At 44.8% G+C, this 15,733-nt stretch overlaps 1 long non-coding RNA gene across 1 annotated transcript; it reads right to left on the bottom strand.

Annotated features, from left to right (window-relative positions):
• Window positions 1-874: 874 nt before the first annotated feature.
• LOC139177994 (uncharacterized) lies at window positions 875-8,613 on the bottom strand. The gene is made up of 2 exons (XR_011562414.1): window positions 8,217-8,613; window positions 875-3,555 (listed from the first exon to the last, which is right to left on the bottom strand). It is a non-coding gene; the product is annotated as an uncharacterized lncRNA (long non-coding RNA).
• Between the last annotated feature and the right edge of the window lie 7,120 nt (window positions 8,614-15,733).

The following is a 15,733-nucleotide window of genomic DNA, read 5'->3' as shown; positions in this document are numbered from 1 at the left end:
AATACAGTATTATTAACTACAGTCACCACACTGTACATTATATCCCCCAAATTGTTTATTTTGTGGCTATAAGTTTGTATTTTTTCACCACCTTCACTGAAATGAATGACTTTTAAATGACAATTAGTATTTTTTGGCATCAATTTTACCCTTAAAAGAATGGGAATGGCTTGGAGTTCAGTTGTATAAGTCTAAGTTTCACAATAGCCAATTGTTAAATGTAATTGGGAGAAGATTCCATTCATATAATAGGATACGTTATAATATATGAAGAAAATAAATGCATTATTAAGAAAACCTGAATTAAATAGACATGTGTTGCTTGTTCCAGGAAGGAACAGTTTAATCAAATTGTAAGGCTTCAGTTCTTTCCAATTATTCTAGTGATATAACACAGTTCTAACCATAATCCCCCATTTTTCTGAAACTGAAGGGATGCCTTTTAAATGCATTTGAATGAATAAACAGTTGGTAATAATGAAGGGAAAATTGCCCTCTGAGACACTGATGTGGCTTATAAAGCTGTAATGACTAGAACAGATAATAATGGCATAGGAATCAGAAGAAAAAAAAATCTATGGAGTAGAACAATAATTCTAGACATAAATATATAAAGTTTTGGTATACAATAAAAAATTACAAATGAGGTATGATTTTATAGATCATTTAGTAAATGGTGTTTAGACATTTGGTTTAAAAATTATAAGAAATAAGCTATATTTTATACCAAGAAATGCTAGATATTAAATATTTAAATGTGAAAAAATCCTTTGAAAGTACAATAAGGAAATTTAAGTTTTTTAAATAATCTTGAAGGAGGGGGAGGTTCTTTGTAAGGATGATGTCAATGACAGAAACCAAAAAAGAAAAGAAAAATTGTGAACATTTTTTATTAAAAAACCAAGAAAATTAATAACAAATGAAAAAATTGGGAAAATATATTTGACACATTATTTTGGCAAGTGATTACTATCTAGTGAGCTGTGAAGTAAAGATTAGCTATTCACATAAGGAGAGATTTCACAAAAGGACTAATACAAATACCAAAAATGAAGAGTGTTCCATCGGCAGAACTAATTACGGAAGAACAACTAAAACATCAGTGAGATCTCTCCATGGGATTCTCCGGGCAAGGGTACTGGAGTGGGTTGCCATTTCCTTCTCCAGGGGATCTTCCTGACCCAGGGATCGAACCCAGGTCTCCCGCATTCCAGGCAGATGCTTTAACCTCTGAGCCACCAGGGAAGCTTTTAAATTGGCAAAGACGATAAAATACCCAATGCTGGTAATGGTGGGGGGAGAGGATGATTTAATACATTTTTGACAGGAATGAAAATTCATACATTTCCCAAGGCAGTTTGGCAATATGTAAAAACTGTATATCTTGCTTCTAAGAATTTATCTCAGAGGTCTAAAGATGTGTGAAGGAGTCATCTATTAGATTATTTATCACAGCATTCTGTATAAGAACCAAAATGTCCAAAAGGAAGATTTATTACATACATTATGGTGTAGGGATAACAATGGAAAACAGTCATTAAATATGATAGGGTAGAAGTATATTTATTGATGTAAAAAGACCTCCACAATATATTTCAAATGTAAAACACAAAGCTTTTACAGCAGTATGTTAAGTATGATCTCTGTTTCATTTTTTTTTTTTAAATTGGAGATGTATGTACAAAGTTTGTTTATCAAGTTGTCTCTGAGTGTGGTGAAAATTGTTTTTGCTCTCCTTTTTACATATCTAATTTAAAAACATTTCCATCATGAAAGTATTTTAAAGTATTGTAGCCAAGATCATGTTCTCTGAGTTCAACTGAACCTGTGCATATCCACTAAGTGTCCATTGATACTGGTTACCTAATTAAATCTCAGTCTTCCTCTTATAAAATGTACATCATAATAATACCAAGCTGAAAGATGGTTGTGTTAAAGTAATGCATTGAAAAGTGCATACCATATTTTTGTCAGAGTTAACGCACTTTACTTTTTACAGTTGGTATTTTATCAATAATGAAAACTGCTCTTTCAAAATAGAAAGGATTGATTCTACAATTCAATGAGAATTGAAAAAAATAAGCATCAGCTCCTCTTCTTGGAGGGTCAAAACCAGTAAATTTTCTTTCTTATTTTTCACCTGTCCCTGACACGGTCTCTGGATTGTGCGAGGCAGGTTGCCACCAGTCAGGGCAAGGCAGTCAGCGCTCCTTGCCAAAATTATAAAACCACCTGGCCATTACTGTTTCTGGGTGCGATCTCTGAGGGTTCCACGTGCTCTTCAGTTTCAGTTGGTCAGCTGTGAAAGTACTTGATTTTGGAGGAGAAAAATAGACTAAGAATAGCACATGAAAACACCACTAAGTAGTCTTAATGTTTCCCTAAATGATGGGCAAACAAGATAGAGCATATTCAAGCAACAGAGAGCGCCTTGAAAAGTCTGGTTTGGTGCAAAGAGTTTGTGGTACAAGCACAGCGCATGTAATTCCTTCTGAAGCATGCTAGGAAGAGGGCGGGCGCCAGTCTGGGGATTGTTTGTCATGAGAGGAAAGGTGTTTTTGTTCAGACCTGTGGTCATGGCATGCATGTTTCAAGAAATAATATTTTCTAAAGTGGAGCCTTTTCGGCTTTTGCTCGGCTTCACATACAGTCACATGGGGCTTAAGATGCGGAGGGAGGGTCGGTGATGCCTCAGGTGAGTTGTCTGTCGTTGTGCTTTTGATTGCTCACTCTCCTTTTCTTCTCTTGCTCACTTTCTTCTTTCTCCTTATCTGTGAAACACATTCATCCACTGCTATCAGTTTTTCGTCGAGGAATGGTGGATATCCCAGTTCTAAGGGGTGCTTCATCCACGCTCTTTAAACATTTTTGATGTATTTAAACATACTCGTCCATCTGAAGACTGCAGGCAGGACAGTAGTGAGTTACGGTCTCTCTTTACCCAGTTAAGGAATATCACCAGCATTTTTAAAGGGACTTTCCATCTAGTCCTTTATGCTGGAAGTTAAGAAAGTGGATCAATCCCAGGAACTGGCCAGTGCAGGGTTGTTTTTTTTTTTTTTTCCATTAGGCATTCATTTGAGTCACAAAAGAAGAGCTGGATTCAATAAGATATATGCAGAATGACAAGTGGCTTATTTAACTTAATATGGAAAAATATAAAATAATGGGAACTAGGTCAAAAATGGCAAAAAGGATTAGAGCTTAAATAGAGACAGGCTTCCAGACAGTGAAGGGAAGAGGATCTGGCAGTAATAGTGTCTATAAAGGCCAGCCCATCAGCTTCATGTCTGGCAGTAATTAGGAGGCTAAGGAACACCGCATGAATCTGCTGAGGACAGGATGGAAGGACAAAGGGTTCTTGGGCTCTGTGGAGCGGCATGACTTTCCAGAGGAAGAGGAGAGCTTGCAGGAGACAGTCCCCCAAGGTCAGAGGAAACAGCAGGGGCACCTCCTCTTTGGCTGTTTGTGGGTGGTCGGTTGCTCCACGCATGACAGCAGACAGCGTAGAGGGCGGAGGGAGTGGTGAGCGGTGCATGAGGTTTCCTCCATGACCTGTTGGGATTCAGACATCCCAGCCATGATTCTCCAGTATGCCCCCTGTGGGCCTCGTGGCCCACCTCTCACTGCTGATTTCCACCCGTCTCCTTAAAACTAGACTCCAAGAAGGAGTCAGCTATTTAGTAGGGTCTTTCTTAGTTACGACACCTCCAGCTTCCTTAACATCTTGCTACTGAATCTTTCTCCCCGCCATCCTCCTGCCTCCCAGGGATGCCAAACACACACAGACATGACAGCCTTCTGGACTTCAGCACTGAGCTCTCTGAGACTTGCCAGTCTGTTCCGTTATTTAACCAGGACACATACCAGCTGGGTTTAAGAGTGCAGCTGGATGCCTTTCAAGGCTCATCTGAGCCTCAGCTGTGGTGTATTTTTGTGTGTGTTTGTCTACGTCAGGGATGCCAGTTCATGCTGGGAAGCTGAGCAGGGATCCTTTTTCTTGCATTTACTCTGCAGAACACCATGTGCAAGGTGGTGTCCAGTCATCACTCCAAGATGGTTAGGATTGCTACCAACAGCAGGGGAATGAACTGTGCAAGAAGAACCATAGGCTCAGGTAGACACGGAGAGCTCTGGGATTGGAATTAAAATGTGGCTCTCTTCTCCAGATTGGGACAAACACACTGTCCTAGGAAGAGAGGGAAAGGCACAGTCCACATGGGGCCTTTGTTGAGTCAGTCCTCAGCAGGGGTGTGGGAGGACCTGAGGCATCTAGGGACATAAGAAGAGCTATCAAACAGCTGAGCTTAGCAAGATCCATACTAAGGGAGGGAAATTAACTCTTGTGGGTCACCTGAGATGCCTATAGTGTCTGCTACCAGGGAGAACTTAGCATTGGTCTACATGTGTCTTATTTTTAGGACAATCAAGTTTACATGGCAGTCCTAGTGACTTCGCATGACTGTTCGATACCCAGTTGTAGAACAATGGATATTGTAATTTGGATATTTCTTTCATGTTTGCCTTTAGGATACTTCCTAGCAATCAAGATATATGAGGATGCTGTGAAAGTGCTGCACTCAATATGCCAGCAAATTTGGAAAACTCAGCAGTGGCCACAGGACTGGAAAAGGGCAGTTTTCATTCTAATCCCACAGAAAGGCAATGCCAAAGAATGCTCAAACTGCTGCACAATTGCACTCATCTCACATACTAGTAAAGTAATGCTTAAAATTCTCCAAGCCAGGCTTCAGCAGTACATGAACCGTGAACTCCCAGATGTTCAAGCTGGTTTTAGAAAAGGCAGAGGAACCAGAGACCAAATTGCCAACATCCGCTGGATCATTGAAAAAGCAAGAGAGTTCCAGAAAAACATCTATTTCTGCTTTAATGACTGTGCCAAAGCCTTTGACTGTGTGGATCACAATAAACTGTGGAAAATTCTGAAAGAGATGGGAATATCAGACCACCTGACCTGGTTCTTGAGAAATCTGTATGCAGGTCAGGAAGCAACAGTTAGAACTGGACATGGAACAACAGACTGGTTCCAAATAGGAAAAGGAGTATGTCAAGGCTGTATATTGTCACCCTGCTTATTTAACTTATATGCAGAGTACATCATGAGAAATGCTGGGCTGGAAGAAGCACAAACTGGAATCAAGATTGCCGGGAGAAATATCAATAACCTCAGATATGCAGATGACACCACCCTCATGGCAGAAAGTGAAGAGGAACTAAAAAGCCTCTAGATGAAGGTGAAAGAGGAGAGTGAAAAAGTTGGCTTAAAGCTCAACATTCAGAAAACGAAGATCATGGCATCCGGTCCCATCACTTCATGGGAAATAGAGGGGGAAACAGTGGAAACAGTGTCAGACTTTATTTTTTTGGCTCCAAAATCACTGCAGATGGTGACTGCAGTCATGAAATTAAAAGACTCTTACTCCTTGGAAGGATAGTTATGACCAACCTAGATAGCATATTGAAAAGCAGAGACATTACTTTGCCAACAAAGGTCCATCTAGTCAAGACTATGGTTTTTCCAGTGGTCATGTATGAATGTGAGAGTTGGACTGTGAAGAAAGCTGAGTGCCAAAGAATTGATGCTTTTGAACTGTGTTGGAGAAGACTCTTGAGAGTCCCTTGGACTGCAAGGAGATCCAACCAGTCCATTCTGAAGGAGATCAGCCCTAGGATTTCTTTGGAGGGAATGATGCTGAAGCTGAAACTCCAGTACTCTGGCCACCTCATGTGAAGAGTTGACTCATTGGAAAAGACTCTGATGCTGGGAGGGATTGGGGGCAGGAGGAGAAGGGGGTGACAGAGGATGAGATGGCTGGATGGCCTCACTGACTCAATGGACGTGAGTCTGAGTGAACTCTGGGAGTTGGTGATGGACAGGGAGGCCTGGCGTGCTGTGATTCATGGGGTCGAAAAGAGTCGGACATGACTGAGCGACTGTACTGACTGACTGACTGAATCATCCCTTAGAAAACTAAAGTGAATTCACTCAGTCAGAAATAAGCTTTGCTTTGGGCATGGAGAAGTGTAGCCATCAACAAAAGAGATATAAATTTTTGCCCTCAATGCTCATGCAGCCTTGTGGGTGATCAGGGAAAACACAAAATAAGGTATTCCATATGGGGAATAGATATAGTCAAAGCTATGGTTTTTCTAGCAGTCACGTATGGATGTGAGAGTTGGACCATAAATAAAGCTGAGCGTGGAAGAATTGATGCTTTTGAACTGTGGTGTTGGAGAAAACTCTTGAGAGTCCCTTGGACAGCAAGGAGATTAAACCAATCAATCCTAAAGGAAATCAGGCCTGAATATTCATTGGAAAGACTGATGTTGAAGCTGAAACTCCAATACTTTGGCCACCTGATGCGAAGAACTGACTCATTAGAAAAGACCCTGATGCTGGGAAAGATTGAAGGCACAAGGAGAAGGGAACGACAGAGGATGAGATGGTTGGATGGCATCACCAACTCAACAGACAGGAGTCTGAGCAAGCTCCAGGAGTTGATGATGGGCAGGGAAGCCTGGCGTGCTGCAGTCCATGGGGTCACAAAAAGGCAGACATGACTGAGCATCTGAACTGAACTGGATATAGGGTATGATAGATGGTGATAAGTACTATGTAAAAATAAGACAAGAAGGACATGGGTAATATTAGGGAAAGGACTGAATTTGACATCTTGAAATATCCAAACATCTAATAATACGCAAGCATAATTTTGGATATCTGGGTGATTATTGTCTGTTATCTTATAGATACTCCATTTATATGAATAATATCCTTAGGTTTGTATAGTACAGTATAATTTTCAAAGTATTTTCATATCCACAGACTGGCCCTTTGCCAATTTCACATAGATAAACAATTTGCTCTGGTCAGGCAAAGATTTGAAGTGTATTAAATTTGGACTTTACATTTAGGTAACTTAGTGGGGAAATCAGAGAAGGCAATGGCACCCCACTCCAGTCCTCTTGCCTGGAAAATCCCATGGACAGAGGAGCCTGGTAGGCTGCAGTCCATGGGGTCACTAGGAGTCAGACACAACTGAGCGACTTCACTTTGACTTTTCACTTTCATGCATTGGAGAAGGAAATGCAACCCACTCCAGTGTTCTTGCCTGGAGAATCCCAGGGATGGGGGAGCCTGGCGTGCTGCCATCTATGGGGTCGCACAGAGTTGGACATGACTGAAGCGACTTAGCAGCAGTAGCAGTGGGGAAATGCCCTTTTACATCTTTGAATGTCTTGCAGTGAACTGCATCAATCATTCCTTCATGAAACAGAAGAGTGAGACATCTCTCGAGTGGGCTGGTGGACTCTTGAGAAGGCCTGGAATGAGGAGGAGTCATGGAACACAGGAGCATATCAGTGGTCTGTCACACTGCCTTGGCAGTGTGGGACTTTAGTCCCACAAATCTGTGGGATGATAGTCCCACAAATCCTCCTCTGTCATGTACGTGGAGCATGTACGTGACTGAGAACCCTTGCAGACCATCCCTGTTGGTATGTAGGGACACTCCATGACCACTGTCATGGGAAGGCCCTAGCATCTCATCTCCTACTTGGTGTTCAGTCCTCCTTGTGGGTCCTGCTTTCCCATCAGTACCGTTTGGTCTAAATGAAGCTCATCCTCCCTTGCCTGCCCCTTCTAATCTGGCTTCTCCTCTTGAGTCTTAAGTCTTTGTAGATTCCTCAGCTCTCCTTTCCATCCCCCAGCACACTTAGAAATCTGCCCTTTCTTCCTGTCCTTTTTTCCAGTCGCCTCTGGGCCAGTTCAGGACTTTTAAACTGAACAAACGTCTAAAGAATGGCAGTGGCCCTCTCTCTCTGATCACTTCCACTTCCATTTCAACATTCTCCTCCTTTCCAGCCTCTCATTGTTTGTGAGCACCAACTTCATGCTCTAACAAGACCAATGTGAAAATTCCTTGCAGGTCCTGGTCTCCATGGACTTGGCTCATCTCCCCTCCCACTAGTCTCCAGTGAGAAAAACCAGTCCCCCTTCTCTTGCCCTTTCTAAATCTGAGTCATCCATCAAGCTCTTGCTCAAAGGCAGCCTCTTCAAAGGTAGGGTTACCAGATAAAATACAGGACGCCCAGTTCAACATGCATTTCAGGTGAATGGATATTTGTTTACTATAAGTAATTTCGCAAATGTTGCATAAGAACTACTTACAAAAAAAAAAAAAATCATCACTTACCTAAAAGTCAAATTTCACTGGGCATCCTGTATTTTAATTTGCTGATTATGGCAGCTCTACTCCGAGAAGTCTTCTCTGGCCACTCTGACTTCTGTACTTCCCAGAGCTCTGTGTTTGTGGAAAAGGCTTATAGCATTCATTCACAACCTTGAATCTTGAGGGTAGAGTGTAAGTAGTAAGTTAAAAACTAGCAGTGTTTATATTCTGTATTTCAGTGACTACTGAAAACCTACTATGTTCCAGAAAGTGTGGGAGGCAATGTGGATTGAAACATAAAAATAGTTCTGTCCTCAAAGGTGCCTGATATAGCAACAGCCCCGCCTGCACAGTTACAAGGCAGCATTTGGTGGCCCCTGTGCTTGCTATGGAGAAGGCAATGGCACCCCACTCCAGTACTTTTGCCTAGAAAATCCCATGGACAGAGGAGCCTGGTAGGCTGCAGTCCATGGGGTCGCTAGAGTCGGACACCACTGAGCGACTTCACTTTGACTTTTCACTTGCATGCATTGGAGAAGGAAATGGCAATCCACTCCAGTGTTCTTGCCTGGAGAATCCCAGGGACGGGGGAGCCTGGTGGGCTGCTGTCTATGGGGTCACACAGAGTCGGACACGACTGAAGCAACTTAGCAGCAGCAGCAGCAGTGCTTGCTAAGGAGCTTCCCTTGTGGCTCAGCTGGTAAAGAATCTGCCTGCAATGTGGGAGACCTGGATTCAATCCCTAGGTCGGGAAGATCCCCTGGAGAGGGGAAAGGCTACCCCCTCCAGTATTCCAGCCTGGAGAATCCCATGGACTGTATAGTCCATGGGGTGGCAAAGAGTCAGACATGACTGCTAAGGGCTGACTTCCTGGTGGAAACCAGGTCTGGAAGGATGATGGTTGGCAGGGGTGGGTTGAGGGGTGTGAGCATGGGGGAGAGGCAGAAGGAAGGTCTTTCTGGGCAGAGAAAGATGTGCAGAGGCCCAGGTAAGGGAGAGACATGGTTATGGCCAGGGAGTTGGAGGAGCTTCATTGCTCAGGGGGAGTGTGTCGTGTGAGATGACACATGGTGTGTCTGGAGGCCTTGGTTGTTAAACATTTCTGAGTGCACCGCTGAAGATGAGGTTCCGAACGTGGACAAAAGCCAGGTCATGACGGTTTTGTGTGTCATGCTTTGCAGGCTGAGCTTTATCCTGAAAGCTGTGGAAGACTGCTGAACCATTTAGAGGAGTGGCACACTCAGATTTCCCTTCAGACCGAGAACCCGGAGCGTGGGTCTGGGGGATCAGATCAGCAGCAGCGAGACTGATTCAGGCTAGAGATGCTGAGGGTGATGGACGCGTGCAAAAGATGTGAAGGCATAAATTAGCAGGACCTTCGGCCACACCGGACACGAGCTGAGGGGGAGTAACGACCGTTCATGGCACGGGCAGCCTCAGGGAAGGCGGAAGCTTCCAGTGAGGTAGAGCGGATCGGAAGTTAAGCAGCTTTGGGGTGGGGTGGGGGTTATGAAGCGATCCATCAGAGTGTGTTTGATCTCACATTTGGCCTTTTATTCCGTTCAGTTGTATTTTGTAATTCATCTTTTCATGCGCTCTGTTCTCTCCCCAGATGGACCCTGATCTTTCTGAGGTCCTGGACCGTATCACCCGACCTGGGTGAGCCCGTGTGCCTTTAACTCACAACCACTCCCTGTGCGTTCACCTCCCACACAGAACACGTGGCCCCCGCGCCTCGCCGGCCAGCAGCTGCAGCCAGCGTGTCTACTCAGTTGAGCGTGGCAGGATCTTTGAGCTGGGACACAAGTTCACCAGGGATGTGTTTCTCCTCAGAGGGAAGCTAAACACCCGAGCTGACCTTGCCCCTTTTGGGAGGGAGGGCCCCGTCTCCCAGTGGCAGCAGAGGCTTTGGGTCAGTGGGATGATGAACCGGTCCTGGGAGACCCTGCTGTCTCCTTGCAGAACTCCATAAATCCTTCCAAAGGGAGCAATTCCCTCAGGATCAAGAAGGCCCTCTGCATTCCTGAAACCAGTGAAGGCAACATGGACAGGGATTTCTGAGAAAAGTAAATGTGGCTTGAGCATGATCCTTGGGTGTTACTATGCAGCAGAGGAGTCTTTTTTTTTTTTTTTTTTTTGCTTCCCTCCGCTGAATGGTGTTCTTTGCTCTCCAGTTAACTCACGCTCTGGATTAGGTCCAAGTACATTTTGTTTCTTGATTTCCAGCCAGGCTTCTCTCCGTTGTGGTGCATTCTCCGCTTTGCTCCTGTCCTTCCCCCCGTCCCGTTCTCTCTTTTTATCAGCATTTCAACTTTTCCGCGTGACTGAACCCATACAGAGGCAAACCCCACCGGCTTAGGTGGGGCTTCCGCCCAGAGTGAGGCTGGAGGGACTCTGTGCATGGTGGCCCCTCACCCAGCCACAGCCCACGCCGCAAGGAAGGTCTGCGAGCGGCTGAGGCAGAAAGCGTTTGAACTCTGCCCCCTGCCAAATGATTTCCAGATGTGTAAACTCCAGCCTCCCTCTGTTCTCTGACTGTAGCCCTGCCAACATACATCTGCAGATTGCCAGTGCGGAGGAAACATGAAAGACTATCTTTCACAACATCTGCTCTCTTTCTCTCGTTCTCCCCCTCTGTCCTCTCAGGCTGCCCTATATTTCATCTCCCCCACCTCCGCCCTTAAATAAATTCATTAAGGAATCACCGCACAGCTCTCCTTCTCCCACAGATGCCAGGTCATCTGCCCTCATCTCCCCATCCCCCCGATCCCCTCCAAGTCTGTTCTTGTCTGTCTGGACACTTGACCGAAGCACCACCAGACTCATTAAAGAAGCATATTGGACTTGCGGAGGGAGAAAAGAGCTGAGTTTTCTCCATGGGGCTGGTGCCAGTCCACAAGCTGTAAGGGTGAGTTTGGCTATAAGGAGGACAGAGCAGGCCCTGGAGATGAACACGCATCTCCCTAGAGGGTTCGCTTGCTGCATAGCCTCGGGAAGAGGTGAGGTCTTCTTTCAGGGCAAAACTTTTCGCATGGACATTCAGTTTCTTGAAATCAACAAAGCAGGCTCCTGTAAAGTTGGAAGTATGTATGTGCAGAGTGAGTTCCTGGTCTCCTCTCATCTCCTGGGGGATGGCATCCATCAAACAAGAGGAGAGAGGAAGACCTCTTCTTAATGTAACTCAAAGTGGGAGAAAAGAGTCAGTGATCCTTTTAGCAAAGTTGAACAGAATCTTGTTCCTGAGGCCCGCACTCTCACTGGGAAGACAATCTGATCAATCTGGGTAAGACTGTCCTGCCTGATTTTAAGGACACAGTGGAAAGAGGGTGGCATTTACACTCTGCTTTAGTAGGTCCAAGCACCTCAATCTCTGGCGTCAGATGAAGCCCTAAGGGATTTGTCTGCATTGTTTGCCACCACGGCCTCCCTATTTGAACAGTTAAGAACATCAGCCTCATAACTTCAAATAGGGCTTGTTTTTTTTTTTTTTTTTTAAACCAAAAACAGAGGAGGAGATAAAGCTGGTTCTGGAATTCCTCTCCATCCACCCATGTCTTTCTGTGCAGCTCCCCAAAGACTTTGAAACACCCCTGCAGCTATGGTAGCTCCGTCCTGAAGAAAGGACAGAATTTGTAGAGTCTGCTTTTTAGCCAGGGTGGCTAAAGTAAGGGGTAAACAAAGCTTTCCCTTCTACATGAGAACTTGTCCTTTGGGTAGCTGTACAGCTATGTTGGGCTTCCCAGGTGGCTCAGTGGTAAAGAACCCACCTGCCGATTTAGGAGACTCTGGTTCGATCACTGGGTCGGGAAGATCCCCTGGAGAAGGAAATGGCAACCCACTCCTGTATTCTTGCATGGAAAATCCCATTTACAGAGGAGCCTGGTGGGCCACAGTCATAGGGTCACAAACAGTTGGGCATGACTAAGAGCGTGTGTGCACGCACGCACACACACACACACACTGCCGTTACTCTGGCTACCTCTTAAGGGTAAAAGGCAAACTGTATTTCCAAGTAACACTGCGGATGATAAAAACAACCCTGATTGGTGAGTTATGTTTGGGCTGGGAAGAGCTATGAAAGACTGTGCATTTCTGCTAAGGACACGGTTCTTGAGGCCTCCCTGGGTGTGGTGACTTTTATAGGTATCCCTGGAGGGAATGAAAGCCACGTCCAGGGAGTTGTTACAGGAGAGGCTCCTTTGAGGAGTGAAGATACTCAGCCAGGTTAGCTCCCACACCTGCCAGTGTGGCTCTCACCCTCGCACCTGAGCAAAAGCTAGCGCGGAAGGACTGTGCAGGCTGACGCACAGACTTCCACCCAGGGGGACCCCTGGTGCCGTCCTGCTGGCGACCTGTGGACCTGCCCTACACTACTCTGAGAAGACCAGTGGGGGCCTGTGATTATCATATAAGTGTCTAGGCAAGGCCAAGAAGATCCTCTGATGGGTGATAGAGAGGGTATAACTGACTTCCTGTTTCTGTGTGGCTCCCTTCAGGGTGAGTACCTTTTACAGAAGCAAAGTAGCGGGTGGAGAGAATACCTGGGTGCCCCGTATGCCACACATCACCCCTGGGGCTCATTCTGCCTTCAGCACTTTTCATCCCCCCTCAAATGACACCTGGGAAGAAAATGCTGCTGCTGCTGCTAAGTTGCTTCAGTTGTGTCCGACTCTGTGCGACTCCAGAGACGGCAGCCCACCTGGCTCCCCCGTCCCTGGGATTCTCCAGGCAAGAACACTGGAGTGGGTTGCCATTTCCTTCTCCAATGCATGAAAGTGAAAAGTGAAAGGGAAGTCGCTCAGTCTTGTCTGACTCTTAGTGAGCCCATGGACTGCAGCCTACCAGGCTCCTCTGTCCATGGGATTCTCCAGGCAAGAGTACTGGAGTGGGGTGCCGTTGCCTTCTTCCGGGAAGAAAATGGGTGGTATCTAATTTTGCTTTGCGTGTCCCTATCACCTACAGCTGTTAGAACTGTAAAAAGTCACAATGGCCTTCTACATGACCCTAAAATTCTAACGTCAAAATTCAGGGAGCTGATATTAGGGGTTTCCATTTTCTAAGTTTACCTGTCCCAATTATAGACTCAATTACTGGAGAAATAAGTATGGATTTCACTGTGACTTGGACCAGGGTGGGACTTTCAATTATCACCTGTCCTCTGTACTTCTTTAATCAGACAAACGGTAGTAACTGGCATTTATGATTTCTCACAGCAGGCTAAGGTTGAAGCAACTCTGTGTTTCCCTTTCCCCAGTACACAGTACTCTGGTAAGTGTCCCTAGGTCACTTTGGAGAAAGACTGAGGGAAAGCTCATTGTTTATACTTGTCATGGACTGCCAGGGCTCCTCTTCAAGGAGATGCAACCTCACCTTCAGTCAGTGGGCTCTGGGCCTATGAATGAACTTACCTGGGAGCCAGGCAGAGGGCCTTATTTTTTTTCCATTATAGCATCTAATTTCAGCTTTCTTTCCTCTAGCTCTTAAGCTTTTATTATTTTTTTCTTATATATAGAGCTCAAGAAACACTCTACTGCTGTCCATCCATTGCTACCCCGTGGAATACCATGGTCTGTATCAGACATCATCACAGGCTAGGAGCAAAGCCCTGCCAGGTGGCACCTGTGCAAGGCTAATCAAGACTTGAGGCTTTGCTGCAGCAGGGGCTTGAATAAGAGGTGGGGGTTGCGAGGGTTTGAAATAGGACACACATGTATCTGATGCGCCCAGGCCTGGGCTCAGACAGTCTGCTGGCCCCAGGTGATTTCTACCTTCTGACGTTGTGGAAGCCACTCCCCTTGCGCAAGTTCAGTTCAGCCGCTCAGTCGTGTCTGACTCTTTGCGACCCCATGGACTGCAGCAAGCCAGGCCTCCCTGTCCATCACCAACTCCTGGAGCTTACTCAAACTCATGTCCATCAGGTCAGTGATGCCATCCAACCATCTCATCCTCTGTCGTCCCCTTCTCCTCCCACCTTCAATCTTTCCCAGCATCAAGGTCTTTTCCAGTGAGTCAGTTCTTCCAATCAGGTGGCCAAAGTATTGGAGTTTCAGCTTCAGCATCAGTCCTTCCAATGAGTATTCAGGACTAATTTCCTTTAGGATGGACTGGTTTGATCTCTTTGCAGTCCAAGGGACTCTTAAGAGTCTTCTCCAACACCACAGTTCAAAAGCATCAATTCTTTGGTGCTCAGCTTTCTTTATAGTCTAACTCTCACATCTGCATATCTGAGGTTATTGATATTTCCCCCGGCAATCTTGATTCCAGCTTGTTCTTCATCCAGCCGGGCGTTTCCCATAATGTACTCTGCATATCAGTTAAGTAAACAGGTTGACAATATACAGGCTTGACTTACTCCTTTTCCTATTTGGAACCAGTCTGTTGTTCCATGTCCAGTTCTAACTGTTGCTTCTTGACCTGTATACAGATTTCTCAGGAGGCAGGTCAGATGGTCTGGTATTCCCATCTCTTGAAGAATTTTCCACAGTTTGTTGTGACCCACACAGTCAAAGGCTTTGGTGTAGTCAATAAAGCAGAAGTAGATGATTTTCTGGAACTCTCTTATTTTGCTAGCGTTTGAAATGAGTGCAATTGTGCAGTAGTTTGTGTAAGTTTCTTCTAACCAAAGAAGATGGCAATATGGAAGGGCTATCACTCCGAGGACTAGGTTACCAAAATTGTTACTTCCGCCTCTCTGGAAAATTCTCTTTTTTGGCTTTGATGAAGCAAATTGCTATGTTGGGGAGACCCACATGGCAAGAACTGAGGGTGACCTCCAACCTACAGACAGAGAATAACTGAGGGTAGCCTTCCAACAGCCCCATGGAACCGACTCCTGCAACAACCTTGTAAATAAGCTTGGATGCAGCTCCTCCCCTGGTTGAGCTTTCACGTGAAGCCCTAGCCCTCTTTGACACTTGAATGCAGCCTTGTGAGACGCCGTGAAGCACAAGTTCAGCTGAGCCTTGTCTGGACTCCTGACTCCCAGAAGTTGTGAGAGAAATAAATGTGTATTATTTTAAGCTGCCAAATTTTACAGCATTTTTTAACTCTTTTATTTTATACTGGACTATAGTTGACTAACAATGTTGTATTAGTTTCAGGTTTACACAGAGTGATTCACTTATACGCATATTTATTCTTTTTCAAATTCTTTTCCCATTTAGGTGGTTACATAATATTGATCAGAGTTCCCTGTATTATACAGTAGGTCTTGTTGGTTATCCATTTTAATATAGCAGTGTGTACCTGTTGTTACTGGGATGACAATCTCAGTTTGCCTGTTCTAGTCTTGGCATTTTAAGGTTTTAAAATTTTTTTATAGAATTGAGAAATAATTGGTATATAACATTATATTAGTTTCAGGTGTACAACATAATGACTTGTTATTTGTATACATTGCCAAATAATAACCACAATAAGTCTAGTTAATATCCATCACCACACATAGTGTTTTTATTGTCATAATGAGAACTTTTAATATCTTTTTCTCTTAGCAAATTTCAAATATGTAATACAGTATTTTTAACTGTCGTCACTATGCT

This window comes from Bos indicus, chromosome 20 (genome assembly GCF_029378745.1).
Source record: "Bos indicus isolate NIAB-ARS_2022 breed Sahiwal x Tharparkar chromosome 20, NIAB-ARS_B.indTharparkar_mat_pri_1.0, whole genome shotgun sequence".
NCBI classification, from domain to species: Eukaryota; Metazoa; Chordata; class Mammalia; order Artiodactyla; family Bovidae; genus Bos; species Bos indicus.
Note: the sequence above shows the minus strand (reverse complement) of the source record. Positions and strands in the feature narration are given on the sequence as shown.